At 43.5% G+C, this 16,656-nt stretch overlaps 1 long non-coding RNA gene across 4 annotated transcripts in view; it reads right to left on the minus strand.

The window, feature by feature from the left end:
• The window catches only part of LOC148219872 (uncharacterized), an 85,550-nt gene that overhangs the window by 18,830 nt on the left and 50,064 nt on the right, over nt 1–16,656 (minus strand). For 3 of the 4 annotated variants that reach the window (XR_015799338.1, XR_015799336.1, XR_015799337.1), the window contains exon 2: nt 4,471–4,585. The exons of the other annotated variant lie outside the window; for it this stretch is intronic. This is a non-coding gene — a long non-coding RNA (uncharacterized LOC148219872). The remainder of the gene's footprint in view (nt 1–4,470; nt 4,586–16,656) is intronic. 4 annotated transcript variants of the gene reach the window in all.

Raw genomic sequence — 16,656 nt, forward strand, 5'->3', positions numbered from 1 at the left:
ATAACCAACCTAATGACTAGGATTAGCTTTCACATGCGTGCTGGTATTATATTGATTTATTTTTTGGTAAGGAAAGAAAGGAGCCAGTTGTGGAAAAAATTCCCTGTAAGGACTTGAGCAGCTTCCTTCAGACCTGACAAAAACCAATCAGCAGCTGATTTTTGATATTGACACATTGTTACACCATGTGTGAACACACATGAAAAGACGGAAAAACGCCAGGAATCCCTCTTTTGGTTCCAGCTTCCCAGTGGGTAACAGGTGTGGCTGGGCCAGGCCCCGTGAGGCTGAGCTGAGCCCTGATGCTGCTGCGGCGCTGGCCGGGCTGGACTGGCCGTGTCACGGCTGGAATGCTGCCACTGCTAAATCTCCCCAAAAACCGCCAGGCCCCGGGAGCCGCCATGGGCCAGAGCAGGCCCCTCCACCGCGGCCCGTGTGGTCTGGTGGGGGCCCAGCAGGGCCGTGGCAGCTGCCGGGCAGGGAGAGGGAAGACCATTGGCCCGTGGCTGGAATTGAATGCAGCTAAAGCCAGAAAACAGTCATGCAGCCAGAGCAGACACCACCATTTCTCGCTGATTTCTCACCCCTGCTATCGTGGCCCAGCCCCCAGCATGGCCTGTGTCCTGGTTTAGGACAAATTTGGGATATAGGCATCATACGGTCACCCCAAGACAGCCTGTAATACTCCACCTAATCTGCTTCAGCCATTGTCCAGGCAAGATTTAACTCTTTCAATGTACAGATAAGACCTTCAATTCTCTCTTGAGTGAGAGAAAAGTGACAGAGTGAAGACACAGAAACAACACAAAGATACCAAGGCCAGTGAAGCAGAAGGTCCCAGACTGCAGGGATTGATAGAGATGCCTCATTCTTGGGCTGAAATCCTCTTGTAAGGCTATGAAGAAAATACTGATGATTGATATATCAAACTCTTTTTCCCCTGTAACACATGGAATGCATTTGGGGGGATGAAGTGTTGTAATCGTAGACATGAATGAGCAAAGGCATTCATGCTGAACAAGCAGATGTTGAAGTAGCTGTGATTTGATGAGAAATTTGAACAGAGAAAGAGAGAAAACTGATGAAGACCCTTTGCCCCCAGGGAAGAAGACCTCTGTTCCAAGAGATGAAGATGATCTCAGAATTACATAAAGACAACCTTTGCTTGAACAATTTCATCCTTAGAATAGTACCTCGTAAGTTCACACGACCTATAAAGGAAGGGAAGGCTGTAAAAATGGAAGCGGACTTCACCATTGCAAATTCCCCAAGCAACTGCTATTTGTAAAAACTAAAAGCCACAAGAGAACTATTTTCTTGCAGAGAAGTCTCCATAGCCTGACAAGAGAGACTCCTCTCCCTTAATAAATTTGAAGAAGATTATTTTAGAGATGGCAAACTGACTGATTTATTTTTATATGTTGTCAATGCGAGCAAAAAGAGGGTGTGGGGGGAGGAGAAGTGTTCTGGAGGTTTTAGTCTAATTATTATTAATATTATTATTTTCTTTTCATTTCTATTAATAAAATTTTTCTTTATACCCTTCAAAGTTTGAGCCTGCTTTGCCCTCCCATCTAACCCTATCTCACAACAAAAAATAAATAAATAATTCTAGTAAGTGTACTAGCAATTTAACCAACGTGAAACCCACCACATAAATTTCCAAAAAATCTCAAATTGGCAAATCAAAACCACTACAACAGGTTTTTCTACTGAATAGTCATGATGGTAAGGACAAAAAAATTTAAAATATTTACATTTCATTGCATCATAGAATCAATGAATAAAATAATAATTTAATAAATTGTGCTTTCATGGAAAAACTGATGCGCTTGCTCTGATTCAATGACTTCCATCACACATAAATGTTAAGGTCACTGTGAGTTTTTCCACTGCCATAATGGGGCTCAGGATCTCCTCCTAAGAACTGATTAGTGGGAAGGTCAGATTTTGTACAGAAGGTCAAACACAGACATTTCACGTTGGCATTTTGAGCTCCATCATACTGTTAAATAATTAAGATCTTGCACTAATTCAACGCCATGTGAACATGCGTACTTTGATCAGTTCTTTAAAACAAATTGTTAAGATGAGAGTGAAGTTACATTTATCACAAGTTTAGGGACATTTATTACCAAGTGCAGAAATTAATAGCTTTGAGAAGAATGCTCCTAGGGTATCCCAGATTCTCTTACACAATCTTTTAAACAATTGTTTAAACTATCCTGTATGTCAAGTGTTAGAAATATCACCTGAAGTCCCCGGTTCCTTTCCTTCTTTTTTCTTGTTATTTTCCTCCACTTACGCTGACCCAAGCTCTTTATTACTAAACTTAGAACTGGCACCTTTCTAAGTTTCCTTTTACTGTAAAGTGAGGAAAACATGTTCAAGAGATATCTGGACGTAAAACCTGCAATAATATACATTTAGTGCTTTTTGAGAGTAAATAGTGTTACAGGATTCCGGAAGCATGTTTGTCACTGCGTGCTTACAAAGGATCTGTAGTACCTTTATGATTCAAAGCCGGAAAAGGACAGGGAAGTGAAAGAGATAAAGAGCAAGGAAACTTCCATTTTCTCACTCTGATTTTCCAGAAGTAAGTTTGCAGCTAGTCTCTTCTGTTGAGAGCTAAAGAGGATTCAATTCCAGAAATACGTTGGCTCAAGAACAGTTTGTAAAGGGATTGTTCCTCCACTTCCGTGTTATTAATGTACTGTAAGTGACATTACACTCAGGTAACTGTTGAATGCTGAAAGGAAGGGACATTATCCAGAAGTTCTTGTAAAGACAAACAACAGTTGGATCTACGATAACAGTTGGATTTGATGCTGTACAAATAAAAGAGATGCTTGTGAGCGTTTTCCTCCAAATAGAATGATTTTTTAGGAATTTTTTTAGGAATTTTTTGTTACTTTACATCATGATGGCAAACATTTTTTGAGGATAGGTTGCCTTCTACAAAGAAAGACATATGAGTTACAGAACAGGAAAACAGGCACTGAGTGGAAACTTCTTATTAACAGCAAGTATGTTGAATATAACATAGAATAACTCTGGTTTAAAATTGGATCAGTTCTGCTGAAATTATCGTGCAGGCAAAGGCCACTGCTTTCTCCAAATTGTACTCATGTGCAGAGAGCTGCCTGCAGTTCGTGAAGATCACATGGTTTTCTGACCTGTAGACTCTTTTCATGTTGCACAACTGTGCTAAGTTCTCTCAGGAAATCCAGGATCAAATGCAGAAGCAAAGACATTTTCTAGCAGACAACCAAATTTTACAATTAGTAACTGAAAGAGCAAGAAGGAACTAAACTAATTGAAAAAAACCCCATAAGCACAAGGACCCACAGCTTCATTCCATGTAAATGTCATTCTTTGCCTTATTCTAGTCAGGGAATACGAAAAATGCAAAGTATTTAAAAGAAAATACAGGATTCAACGCTGTCAGGATTTGATTTTTGACAGGAAATCCTGTGTGAATTTCTGTTTGTTTTACCACAAGGGCTTGTGTTGGGTGAGTCTTTTTATATACCTGCTTCTAAAGGTGATGATCCAGCTTCCCTGCAACATCCCTCGCAGATATGAAGCCATAATCAAACACAAATGTAGACATCTCTTTTTCAAGTCTGCACCGTATTCATTTCCATGTAAGCAGAAGCTCTACATTTAGGAAGGCCAGACTCCCCTTGGGCTCCCAGCCTCAGGCTCCCCTATCACCCTGAGCCCCACAGTGCAATCGGCATGTCTGAATCTGCCACTGCTTGTAAAGGTGTAATCTTGCCATGAACTCACTACATCAGGAGATCTCTTAGCTGTGCCAAGGCAGCTGCAAGGTGCAAGAGAAACCTGAGCAGATTGTTATCAAGAAGATATTTCTAGTTTAGCAACCTCACCACAGACTACTGCTTTCTCTTCCAAGCAGAAAAATTAAGCCATTTTTTCTTGTATTCTTGCAGTTACTGAAATAGTATGTCTCTGAGAGATTATTCTGATTGGAGCATTACCCTGAATCACTCTGTCTGCATCAGCAGATACAAATACCCTTTTTTCTGTCCTTTCTTCCAGCAAATATTTTTGTTCAAGTGCATATTTCTGGAAAAGGCAATTGAATATAGTGTATTGCATGCGCACAAACTTTTCCCAATGTGAATATGAGTTCAAGCATAGTATACTTCAAACCTTATTTCCCACAAATCATCAGATAACCTAATTTTTCAAATGTATTTCATTTGAAGGGCCTTCTGACTTACACTTCATCCCTGTGGGGTCTTCAGTTTTCTACAGCATTTTTGTTTTTCCAAGATGTCCATCTGCATTCCATGGACAACCCCACACTGGAGCAGGTGTGTGCCTAAAGGGGGCTGCGACCTTGTGAGAAGCCCATGCTAGAGCAGGCTTCTGGCAGGATCTGTGACCCCATGAAGAGAGGAGCCCACACTGGGGCAGGGAATGAACATAAGAAGTCCTCACCCTGAGGAGAGAGGAACAGCAGTGACAACACGTGGTGTACTGGCTGCAACTCCGATTCTTAGTCCCCTGATGTTGCTTGTAGAAGAAGTCAGAGAAAATAGGAGTCAAGTTGAGGCTGGGAAGAAGAGAGGAGTGGGAGAAAGGTGGCTTTAGATTTAATTTTTATTTATTATTATCCTACTCTGATTTGATTGGTAATAAACTGAATTAATTCCCCCTAGCTGAGCCAGTTTTTCCTGTGACAGGTCTGTGGGCTGGGAACTGGTCACCTACTCATCTCTTGGCATCAGGGACTTCAAGAAGGACCTGGGTGTGCAAGATGGCTGGAACAAGACTTGCAGCCTGCAAAAGCCTCTCCTTTAATGCATTTTTTACAGCTTCTGAAATATTTAACACAATCTCTTTCTCGTGTTACTCTGTAGAAATTTTAATTAGCAGGAGTGTTACTGGGTGAAGGAATAGTAATGCACCAGTGCTTTGCTCAATGAGATGTCAGCTAGGATGTGTCTTTCCCCAGCATGTCTCTGGCATGATCACCCCTGAGGAGTGCGAAACTCCCCAGGGAAGAGGGGCCTCTCTTCGCCCTCAATAAACTTGCTTTTATCGCAGGACAGGCTGGTACTTCAGAGCTGGATTCCTTCTCCTTTTGCCACTGAAGCACATGATATACTCCAAAGTCTAAGTCATGAAAAGAGAAGGCAATAATTATTCTCCCCAAAACCAGGTTAGCTATTTTCACCCTCTGTTGAATGGCTGTGGATTCAAACTTTAATTTATTAACTTTTTACATGCATGGGGTCAAATTTAATTTTGCTAGTATCATTTAATCAAAGGCAATATTGCTGAATCCCTAGTTCACGGCTGGAAGTTGATGTTTAAAATCATAAGCTGGTGAAACATTTCATGGTACTAAATGGCTTATACCTAGTGATGCAAAAGCTGACCTTTTAATCTACAGAGAGCTAAAGCTAAAAATGCATCCCTATTCAAGCTGCTACGCAAATCTTTGGGAGTGACACTCCTGGGTTGCATCCATGGAAATCAGATCTGACAAAACAGTACTTCTCCTAAAAGTGTGAGAACCAAAGCCCACCCATTCTCCTGTACTGAATCCTTACAGGCTTCCCTTGAGCCATCCCTTTGGTTCAATACAGAAAATTTCCTTTTCATCTCCTGTCTTCAGGTAAGTCCGTAGAATGATCAGGAGTCAGACACCAGATATTACCAAATATTTCAATGTATTTCAACATGAGGAACCAGGCCCAAATTGTTTAGTTGCTAGCAGAGGACTCTATTCACCGGTGCCAATATACCTTTGCTCTTTGGGCCAGATCAACGCACTTGAAGTGATAGCTTTTACAAATATAATGAGGAATGTTCAGCCTCTTACTATCTGGCAATACCATTTGTGGGCTGGAGGCAGAAAAGACTTTGGCACAAACCAAATTCATCCAGTCTAACATAACCATTTTATCTGGGGTATATCTTAATCCCACCTTCCTGTTTTTTGCACGTTTTTTAAAGACTTGTATTGGTGTATAACAACAGTTTCTGCTAGCCTGTTTATAGTCATCCTTACTTCTCAGATAAAAGAGCATCGTCTGCCCTGGGTTCTTCTGCGATGCTACAGTGTAGGAAAAATAACATCAAACCCAAACTAGGAACATCCTTCAGCTGTGACCTGTGACGCATGAGGTAAAAAAGGGAGGTAGTGGGAGCAGCCACAAGGCTGCATCTGCCTCCCTGCAAAGGCTCTGGAAATCACATTCTAGCTGGTTCACCAGGCTCCCGAAGACTGGCTGCATGTGCACTCACCCCAGGAGGTAATACAGTATTGTAAAAGGGTAATCATAGAAGGAAACCAAAGAGCCCTATTGGGAAGGCCCTCCAAGTGCTATAAACTTGTAACAGTGATTTCATCTCAGAGTCAATCAAAATATATCTGTTTTCTAAAACTCAGTGTCTGAATGCAAAGTGGGAGCCCTGCTCTCTCAGGATCCAGCACTAATGTGGAGACCCTCTCTCCAGAGGAGTGTGCCTTACAGGAGACACACAGATACTGGCACACTTTGCAGGTGCTGCTGAGGCAGGGAAAAAATATTTGACACATGATTTCACCCGGTGACATCCTTTGTTTAATACAGCTTGGAGAGCACAAAGCAGCTGAGGAGTGACAGGAATAAAGTGCTGCAAACAGCAAAACAACTGCTGGTAGAGATGCTCTGGAGCATCCTAGGTAGATGCCCACTGCCACAGCCCTCAGTGCTGGCTCCTGTCCCACTGCTCCACCACGCCAGGCTGCTCTCACACACTCTGCCAAAGACCCAAGAGGATACACACTCTGGTAAACACAAGAAAAGTGAAGGAAGTTGGCAAAACTCTCAAATCATAAAGACTGCTAAGATATAATACAAAACTACTGAAATAAACAGGAATGAAATCGGCATTCCTGCTTCACAAACTGTGCCAGCACTTCTAAGTCTTGGCTGCCTGAACTTTAGCTCTGGTTGAAAACTTCCATGTAACTATGGTAATGAGCATTTTTTAGGCCAATAACAATAGCTCATGGGATAAAGAGTAGTATTTCTCAACACAGATTATCTTGATCTCCAATGCAGTGCTGGGTATATTTTTGTAGCTAACTCATTAGTGTTAGCTTTATAACCTCAGACTGTACATACAGATCATAGCACGAGATTTGTTTGCACATATTTTTTATAGCTTGCTTGCTTATTTAATGATTTATGGGCATCATTAAACTACTGCTCTGCATTTGAGATGCTCCAGGAGCAAAAGGAAGTGACCTGGAAGAGCTCCGTCTCTTTGCCTTGTGAGGAATGGGCAGCTCAGAGGTGTAACCACTCCTTAATGCCCTCATCTTCTGCCCTCATTATGGGCATCTATGGAGTCTGTTCTCCACTGAGGTGAGACAAGTGAGCAAGGATACACAGGATTCAGCTCCTTCCTCCTCACAACTGACTTCAGCTCAGCCTTCTTCCAAGCAAGGCAGAGCCTCCCTGTGTTCTCACAGGACTCCTGCATCCCAGTTTATTGTCCACAGGTTTGGGAATGGGGCACTCTGAGAAACACTCACAAAGGCTAGAGGAGCACTTCTCTTAGGGGAAGAGTTAAGGTTGTTGTGAAAGTGATAGTGTGGAAGGTAAGTTCTCAAATTTCCCAGTATTGAGAGGTTTAGGTGAATTGTGCTTTAAGTCTTTAAGCGCTGAATTAATTATTTTGGAAAGTCCCAGGAACCATCAACCTCCCTGTCTGACAGCTTTAATTTTTCAGGCTCTTCAACAGTGTTGCTCTTCCTACATAGTATGATGGCTCCCACCGAATCAGCCATCATATCCCAGCATCACCTGAAAGATCTAGTGGAAAAAGGGAAATGCCATCATTGGCATGCAGGACCACTCCCCAAAACCTGCATAGATGAGCACTCTTCCTGTACTCACACTTCTCCTTGGTGTTGCTTGTGCCAACAGAAATCTTCTGCATGAGGGAGGATCAAAGCATCTGGAGGGCAACCCTCACTACTGCAAGCCATTGCAGGCAGGCTTTGGGGAAGGAGAGTGGCTGGAAAGCCAAGAGCAACACAGGGCGAGTTTGCACTGAGACAGGAACATTCGCCTCTGCCAGCACTGTGCCCACCTTGGCCCAGTAGACTCTACAGGGAGTTCAGTGTTGAATCAGTGTGCCTCAGCAAGGAGTCTCTGAAGAAATGGTAGATGTCAAGTCCCCTTGAACAGAGGCAGTGAAGGATTTAGACTGTGATAACATGACATACATAAAGACTGGTGCAAAGTCAGAGAACATATTTGTGGAGGATTTGGTGGTTATTTTTTTCTCCTGCTGTGCACTGAAGAAGTTGTGACAGTCTGGAAAATGCTGTACACAGTCCTCTTTCTGTGGTCCATACCTCAGGGACCATTGACAGGACAGAACACAGTTGCTGCAGCAAATCAGCATTTGGGCTTTATAGGGCTGGGCCATTTGGAATTTTAGAGCAATCTGCATATGAAAAGCATATGCGTGTGGGGCAGGCCATATCTACAGAACACGCTGTGTCAAGTGACCCCAGAATAAATTTATCCTCTCCCCCTTCTAAGGCAGAGCAACTTTCAGAACAGATGGAGCATGTGTGGGAGTTTCAGAGCCCATTGAAACATTGACTCTGAGAATGACAGTTTTGCTCTTAGGACTGAATTTTGACAAGAAAAAAGCAGGTGGAAATATAGCAATGCTACAATTCATATTCCCAGAGCTGTCAGAAACGCCCCCAGTTGCCCATAAACCACGTCCTGCTGTGCATGCAACCCCAATTTCCTTTACTTTCTCACCTTAATCCAGAGAGAATCAGTCTGTACCCCCATTAATTTTTTCTAGTATTTTCTCCCTAAATTTTCTTGGTTGTCAACCACTATACTTCAAGTGGATAACCTGATAGCAGCCCAGAGAGGATCAGGGGCACAGTGTGATGTCCAGATGTAAGCAACCAGTAAATGGTGTACTGTAACAGCAGTAACATTTGGATGGCATATGAGTTTTTTAAAAAGGGGTTGCATCTAAGGAGTTTCTTGCTTAAATTATCCCAGATTTGGCCTCTAATCCACACTCGGAGAGAAGCTTTCAAGGGAATTCTACAATTCCTATTAACTATTTAAGTATGGCCACATTGCACAATGCAATGTATTGGGGAGCTTACTCAGTCTAATACCAGATCAGCTAGCTCCCAAACCAGAAACATCACAGCTGCCCCAAACAGAAGACATACTGCCTGTATTCAAACTTATCTCTATACATGCTGTGTCATTGGCATGAAGATTCAGTTGGAGCTTGCCCAGGTCGTGCTGAGGCACCACACTACCATGTACAGACATGCCTTCAGAATACAAACAGCACTGTGAAATAATGCTGACCTAGTTTTTACCCTGACTTCCTAAGAAAAATAGTCTTTCGTAACAACACTTTATGTCTGTCAATCCCATATGCCTCTCAAAAGATTTTGATCCTGTTGCTGTCCTTGCCAGTTAAATTTAATAGAGAGGGTGGCTACATATAAGGAAGAAATCCCAGATTCCCTGTGAGGGAAGGGCTGCAGTGGGAGCTCACCTCCAGTTTTGGAGGGCTGGAAGAACGAATGGGAGAAGGACCCAGGGAAACAAGCTGAGCTCAGTGCTCTATGGTGGCTGGGCACAGAAAATCCAAAGAGCAGCGCTGAAGAAAAGTGTGGAGCTTTAAGCAAACATTCCTCCCACACATTTTAACTTTTCAGCATCCAGTAGCACCACTTAAGATAACAACACTAAAAGCCAGAGGCTTTTATTACTTTGCTTGAAAAGCAATTGTACTTTTCACATTGTTTTCAGGTCATGCAACAAATTTGGGGAGTCACCTTCCCCAGCTGGTGTTGCAAGCTTCTTGGCATCTCTGGTCCCAGTGTTGCAGGCAGTCAGAGGCCAGCAACCACAGAATCACAAAATCTTTTACATTGGGATATACGTCTGAGGTCATCAAGCCCAACCTTTGTCTGATCACAACCTTGTAAACTAAACCATGTCTAATGTAAACTAATGCCACATCCAGTTTATACTTGCACATCTTCAGGATGGAGATTCTACCACCTCCCTGACCAGTCCTTTCCAATGTTTAACAACCCTTTCCATAAAGTTATTCTTTCTAATGTCCAGCTTGAACCTCCCCTGGCGCAGGTTGAGGCCGTTTCCTCTTGTCCTGTCACTTGTTGCCTCTGGGAAGAGACTAACCCCGACCTGGCTACAGTATCTTTTCAGATGGTTCCCCCCAAGCCTCCTTTTCCCCAGGCTTAATAACCCCAGCTCCCTAAGCTGCTTCTCATATGACTTGTGCTCCAAAGCCTTCACCATTTCCATTGCTCTTCTCTGGACGTGCCCCAGCACCTCAATACTTTTCTTGTAGTGAGGAGCTCACAACTAGACACAGGGCTTGAAGTGTTGCCTCACCACTATCAGTGTTAGTACCTTCATTTGTGCACAAACTTGAAACAAAACAAACAAGATTCAAAATTCCGGGGTTGAGATAGGAGGAATACATGCCTTGGTATAGGAAACAGCACTCAGTCTTGACAACTTATGAATACTGGGGACATTCCTGCCAGGATTTCCTGGGGACAGGATTTCTGCACCAGAGCAGGAAAGGCTGGATTTTTTCTGACAGCTGTTTCAGAATAGGTCCACAGAAATTCCTACTGGCCATTTCTAACAACCTCCTAGCAGAGGGGAGACCAGGGACATGGGGAAGGAGGGCTGGCCCAGCACAAGCCAGCACGTGTCTGTCGAGCCTCATCAGCCCAGCTTTATCACCTCTTCAAAAGTGCGACTGCAGTTCACTGCGGAGGCACGCCTCTGCAGCTGCCAACAGGCACCCTCAGGCTCCAGAAAGACATATACAGAAAAACAGTACTGGAATTTATGCCACATCTTCTTATCTCCTCCTTTCACCACCAGGATGCAAATTACTCATAGCTTTAGTAAGTGATTACATAAGCATCATATTAATTTTGTTCGTATTTCCCCAAAGAAATTAGCAAATTGTTAGAAAAACTTGGACTCACAGATTTATTTTCCAGGCAGCATGGACTATTGGCAGCTGAGGTGCAGTCATTTATCGTTTCACAATGAAGATAAACTGGTTAACAAACCAAATTTCTTCCAAAACAAAAAAGAAACAGCAAGCAAATAGGCAGTGACAATCAAAAGCCATTAGAGGTTTTGGAGGAGAAAGCAACTTTGTTTCAGCCCATTGTTTTTTTGCACTGCATTCTCTAGAGCTGCCTGAAGGTTCATTTGTTGCCATCCAGAATATTTTATTACACAAAGCATTATTCAAATATACAGGGAAAGACTGCACATTTGCAGATGGAAAAGGTCTTGAGGAAGTTCAATACGAAAAATGCCCAAAACTCTCAATCCTATATGACTTGATAGCCCCAGAGGACCCATCAAGAACACCTCCCACTGACTGCCACCTCCTCCGACTTTTGCTGAATGATACATGCACAAGTTTCACTGGAAGGAAAAATAGGTTTGATGAGAAAATTTGCTGCTGTATTCATTCTGAGTGCAACAACAGGGCAATGAGAATGAGCTCTTGGCAGGCATGTGAAATCCCCTTAGCACAGCTTAGAGTAACTTGAATTGTGCTAAAGAAGTAGATCCACACAACCTTTGGCCAGCTCTTGCTCTGCCCCTCCTCGTTGTTAAGTGCCTTTCTGGGAAGAAGTAGCTTCTTGAAAACCTTCTTCTTGAAAAGCTTCTTCTGTGAGCTAAGGCAGAACCTGCCTGACCCTTCTTCAAGTGTGGGGCTTCTCCTGGCCCCAGATACAGGCTGACACTTAAAACACCTGTCTTAAACTGGGAGCAGGAACAGGGCATATTGTGTAAATAAAGTTATATTCTTTTATGTTCCCATGGAATATTTTCGCCATAAGTAATCCGGAGGGTGATAGGCTGATAAAAAGCAGGAACCTTGAACTGCCAACTTTATTATTTGTTTCCTGCAACAGACAGCCTAACCCTCAGAGGGAACGAAAGACAATGCCTGAGCAGAGAGCTGCAAAAGGTCCAGCACATAATTCCTTGCCTGTAAGCACCAAGAAATACAGAAACTTCTCCACCTCTTCTGCAAAATTTGTCAGCCTGGGGCTGAATGGTGCCACCATGCAATTTCACTGTGGAGACAACCAGCCACAACCAGCCTAAAAGTGTCCCTGCACAGGACACAGTAAATGGAGTTCACAATAGCCCTGCTGCTGAAACACTCTTTGTCACAAAGCCCATGGTGAAGAGGGCAGCAGGAACCTATCAGCCATCAGATTCTCTGGCCTGTTCTCAAGGTGATGTTCCAGTGGGTTTCCCTGGAGGTGCCCATTGCTTCCCAGTGCTTTCCCCTTCTGCTCTTCAGGCTCGAGGCAATGCCCCTGCAACCACTTCCCGCTCCTCAGGCAAGGATTTTCTTACTGGGGGCACTGAGAGAGAGCAGAACAGAATGGTCTGTGGTAAAAAATAGGAAGAACGTATCTTTTGCCAAGTTCTACATCCGAAGAATGCCTGGGTATAAAAAACTTCAGAGCTAAATATCCTAACAGTCTCTCTTTTGACTGCTAGTCATCTCCTCCCTTCATACATGGCTGTCTCCAGACTTTCCCTTGAGGTGATGCAGTTATCACACATATAAGAAAACAGGCATAAAAAACATCCTTTCAATCCAAACAGCTGGAGGAAAATGTGCTTCTCTATTATTCAGTGGCCAGTCAGCGTACTTGTTTAGAGCCAGAGAAACTGTGTCCAGGTCCCTCCTCCTCTTGACAGGCTTTACCCCAAAATCTGCCTGCAAAGCATCTTCCTACACTGGTGTGTTCAGAAGAATTGTGGTTTCTTCCCCTCACAGACATTCTTCTTTGGGTCAACACATATTTGCTAGATTAGAGGGAGAGACACCACCAACACTATCTCAAAAGACCACCAAAAGCAGAAATGAGGCATACCAAGACCAATACCTACACACACCTGCTAACACCACATCACAGATCAATCTGATGCCTTGTGCCACGCCACTGTCCTTCCAGGCAGTTCCCCCCAGGAGTGCCCAAAACCCTCCCTTCTTTTGGTGTGACAGGGGGAACATGTTTCTGCTGATGCTAGCTAGAAGGAGTCATGCCATGGGTGCCTGTTACACCAAGCCCTGTGGAATGCATGGTGTGAAATGGGTGCCATGCCGACTGGGATGGGGCAGAGCCTCCATGGACATGGACAACCCAGTGCCAAGGAATGAGAAGTTCTAGAAACATTGGGCTCCAGGCAATCCCTCACCTCAGAGGAGGATTTGTACATTGAAACATTAGACCTGAGAGTGGTCCGTGGAAATCAAGAGTTACGTCTTTCTTCTGATTAGGTGAACATTCACTGCAGACTTGCTGGAGATGGGATGTTTCTTGCAAGATATTTCATGGGCACCAGCTGGATTGAGTACCACAGCTGCCAGGCTAAGAAGCATGAGGTCTGAGTACAGGATTACAGGTAATGAACAGCCAATGAATAATAAGGAATATTTCTAGACTTCTGAGACAATGATTGTAACAGTCCACTTGAACCTTCTTCTCTTTAGATTCTAATTATTCTGTACTCAAGATGTTACTAAAACAGCCACAACTGTATTCTGTGGATCTAGAGTGATTTCTTTATTACATTAAGAGCCACAAAAGAACTACTGGAGCATTCTTGTTCTCTGTGTTGAACAATTTCATTCCCTCTCTCAATCCATCTGAGGAGTTTAAGTCCTAAGTTTAAAGCTTAGTTTAAAGTTTAAAGCTTAGTCCAGCAAAGTACTTTGGCACTAACTACACAAGTTCTTACAGAACCAGTAATAGGAGAAACTATTTTGAGTTTTATTTTATTTTATTTATGTGATATTTAGTTGATATAGAAGTGGGAAGCATTGATTAAAATTTCACTCTACATATCTAGATTATGCTACAATAACATTTTTGTCTACGTAGTTCAATGACACCATGCATTTTGCAGCACATGCCTATAATTTAGAGGTCTGTTACATCCAGGATGCTTTGGGGGTACAGGGGGCTGTTCTTTAAATATGCCTGAAATAATTTCATTAATATAACATGGTCTATACTTCTACATGGTATGAACTGTTGTTATTGTACAGTGGAGCAGCTCAAGAGCAGGTGCTTTTCATTGATAGGTAAATTGTTTCCCTCAAACTGTGGAGAGATGATGGACACTATAGATTGTATTTTTGAAGAGCAGAAACACAACACATTTTTTGATAACTGCTAACCTCCAATCATCTGTATTTCTTTGAAATCTTTGAATGATGATTTGTTTCCAAGCTGAGGTTTGATAAGTAGGGTTCCAGCTCTGAGCACAATTCTGAAGCCAAGCTTGAACTTCCTGCAAATGAAAATTCATTATGAAACATAAACAAGTCTCTAACTATGACATGAAGAATACAATGAAGAGAAACCATTCTGCTGTGATATGAACAATTTTTCTATGCAGGTGAATCATTGTTCTAGACGGAGCATGTGAAAAGAATTAGGTTAGCCTTACCTTCTCTGTCTTCAAGTAATTAAAGGTTAACAGAAGGTAGACTAAAATTAGCTGAAAATGCCAAAGTCGTATAATATCCCAGAAATCAAACCACAGCCCTGTCCATTGTGATTTAAATCTAAACCAGAATGGGACTAGTCCTAAAATGGTTCCCATTGCTCTGTGGTTCAGATTGCTCCTCTTGTTTCCCTGCTGATTTCTGCTCCATCCTCTCGAGGAAGCCCTTCCCTGAGCTCACTTCCTCCAGGATCACAGTTCCCAGATTTGACACCCAGATTTTCACAGTCCTGCAAAGATGCAGACCTCTGCCTGGCAGAGGCACTGACCCAGCATCTGCTATGCAGGTGCAAGAACAGTCACAGTCCCCATCCCAGCAACAGTGACTGGTGCTGTAGCTCCCAATTCAGCATGCTACATCCTGGCTTTGCCCAAGTGACACGCCCATAGTCTCTTTGTTGTCAAGAGAGCGAGTTGCCTTGTTGGGATGTGCCAAAATGTTGGTTGCAGCAGACTTGCTTTCTCCACCAGGCACAGCAAGATGTTAGGCAGGTGCCACCAGCCCCTTCCCACTACCTGCCTAGATATCTTCAGAGACAGAAAATGCTGTCTCCAGTAGCTTCAGCTGCAGGGCCAAGACAACTCTCCCATACTTGGCATAAGCAGGGATACTCTGGCTACTGAATTTCAGTCTTGCAGCACTGCTCAGGTGAAAATAGCTGTCTGGAAGACAGGAAGACTGAAAATTACCTTACTGGCACAAGGAAGTAAGACCTTCTTTGGTGCATGTGTGCCCGTGGATGCCTACTTAATTATAGCATCAAGCTGGGAGAGGACTCAAGCACAGACTGGCCTGGAGAGCTGGCCTTCCACTGCCAATAGGAGTGGAGATTGCACTGTGGTAGAGTATTCCAGGCTAGTGCAGCCCCTGGCAGCAGAATGTCTGCACCTCCAGGCTCCATCACAGCTCAGGGCTGCCCCTCACCTTATCCGGGGGCACCAGGATGTGTGCAAAGATCAAGCACCGGGAACACTTAACGCCTACTTGCAGCCTGCTATGCTGTATACTGGTCAGTGGACAAGCAGCTTCCTCTCCATCTACCTTGGCATATCTTGGTGGCGAAATCCAAGTTCTAACACAGCTTTTGTTTCTAGCGGGGAAATGAGCAGTAATCAGGCAGGAAGGTGCATGTGCAGAGCGTGCCAGCTGCCTATGCTTGCTCATGCCCACTCAGACTCCCACAGATGAGCAAGAATAGTACCTGATCACATAGCACATGTGACTTGCTTTCCCCTGATAAAAGTGCTGGATCTTTAAGCAGAAACAATGCTTCAAAAACACTCTTTTGGTGCTTCAGATGGCAGGGTCCTGCATCTCCACGTTTGTACTCGGTCAGATCATTCCTCAGTAGCAGCATACAGGACCAGTGTGTGCTAGGAGGCTTCATCCTCAGGGCTGTGTGCAAATAGATCAGCAAGAGCACTTTAGACCACTCCAGAGTTAAAGGTGTGGGATATTAGAGCAGCAGACAATAGGATAGTCCCAATTCTACATTTCCTTTCTAGCCTCAGTCCATGCTGCCTTTCCCTGTGGGATCCTTTCCTTTCAGAGTCATGACTACACTTTGAAGGAGACAGTTCTGGCTATCTGCTACATGCAGCTTTGCAGATGAATTCAGAAACGCCTGTGACTCTAAGTCTTAAGCTACAAAAAGAAACCCCTCAGTAATCCTATGCTAAATTTCGTATGTGCAAGACACACTATGGTTAGCTTCCCAGAAACTGCAGTTCAGCTGTGTGGCTAAGACACTGCTTCCAGCACTGGAGGAAAAGAAACAGGGCACATGGAAGGTGTGCATGTCTCTGGGAGACTTTATGGGACCCCTGGCAGGTAAAAAGAAAGGATGGCTAGCATGTCCCCTGACCAGGAAGAGTCATGAACGTCAGTGCAGGATGTGAAGGACTCACATAGTACTAAGTAGTCTTGATCCTGATTTTGCAAAATCAGATGATCTTCCCTAATAGTCTCCAGTCTGTATCACATTATTTATCTTCCATATCTTACTCATATGTGCATATT

Source organism: Sturnus vulgaris, chromosome Z, assembly GCF_052056855.1.
Source record: "Sturnus vulgaris isolate bStuVul1 chromosome Z, bStuVul1.hap1, whole genome shotgun sequence".
Classification (NCBI taxonomy): domain Eukaryota; kingdom Metazoa; phylum Chordata; class Aves; order Passeriformes; family Sturnidae; genus Sturnus; species Sturnus vulgaris.